The 1,296-nt window shown below is 33.9% G+C and overlaps 1 protein-coding gene across 1 annotated transcript in view; it reads right to left on the reverse strand.

Annotated features, from left to right (window-relative positions):
• LOC110298718 (olfactory receptor 52A5-like) overlaps positions 1-1,296 on the reverse strand; it is a 12,971-nt gene that overhangs the window by 7,783 nt on the left and 3,892 nt on the right. The gene's annotated exons all lie outside the window — the stretch shown is intronic.

Genomic DNA, 1,296 nt, shown 5'->3' on the forward strand with positions numbered 1-1,296 from the left:
AACAGTCTTCAGTTAGGAGGGGTAGGACTAGGTTTGTTCCAGGAGACCCCTTATCTAAAAAATGTTCCTGAAGCAGTTTCCAATTGGGAGGGGGTACCTTGGGGTAAAAAGTTCAGGAGTGCTCCGGGAACAGTCTCTGGATGGGAGGGGTAAGAGAGTTCAGCTTTTCTTCTTTCATTAGTACCCCAGATTTTCTTCCTTGTCTTCAGGGTCCAGCCATCTAGAGCTTAATGTGAGATGTATTCAACACATAAGCTTTAAAATTAACATTGTTAATATTTTTCTTCTAGTTTTGTTGAAATTGAACTCTTAATCCTTATGCTTAGACTATCTTTATTTTTCTGGTGTTAAGTTTTATTCTAGTAGTGTTTTGACTTCTGTATTATTTTGTTATGTCTTTTATGGATTTATTCTCTGTATTAATCATGAAGACTGAAAATTATAGCACCTTTGGATGATAACAAGCTATTTTGAAGTAATAGCAATTTAGCATTGATTTAAAGATGCAAAAGGAAACTCAAAAGAAAAATTAAAAAACCCAGTAAAACCTTGACTTGTCTTTAATTCCTCCACACAGTTTGATTTTTCATCTCCACCTTTACATCTTTGTGTATTTTTCAACTCTTATTAATAGTTATTATTTGGAGGTATTTTGCCATTTGTTTTTCACACTACATATGTGAATGTTTATTTACTGTGTTCACGTTAGAACATTCTAAATTTTTCTACAAAGTTACTCAGTGAGGTGAGTCTTTTTCAGCACTGAACATTTTATCCTTTATCACTTGTATTTCTTCAAACAGGTTTTAAAAACTCTTCTGGGCATACTGCTCAAAAAAAAATTTGATTGTGTTAAGTTCACTCAGCTTTGTCAGCTAAGTTCACTTTGTATTCCTGATTGGCAGCTTTGCTGAATGCCTTTGGAATTGTTATTTTCTTCAGTGCAATTTTTTTAACTATCAGGCTTTTTCTAAGAAATCACAGACAAAGAGAGATGCCCATGTATGCTATTCATTCATTTTCTCTTGCTCCCTTGAGATGAACTCATTTTATCTCTAACCTTGAAGAATTTGAGAAGATTGTATCTTGAGGCAGACTTGAAGTACTTAGGTTTGACTCACTGACATGGATATCTGCATCTGATTCTAGGACTATAAAATTTCTGTTGTGATCTCTTTAAATAGACTTTGTGCCTCTTTGGTATTCTCAAGTCCTTCATAAACTAATGCTTGAAAACATACTCTCTTAATACTCTCCCAAAGCTTCATTTTTGTCTGCTCAAAAATTCCCATTTCA

This window comes from Mus caroli, chromosome 7 (genome assembly GCF_900094665.2).
Source record: "Mus caroli chromosome 7, CAROLI_EIJ_v1.1, whole genome shotgun sequence".
Taxonomy (NCBI): Eukaryota; Metazoa; Chordata; class Mammalia; order Rodentia; family Muridae; genus Mus; species Mus caroli.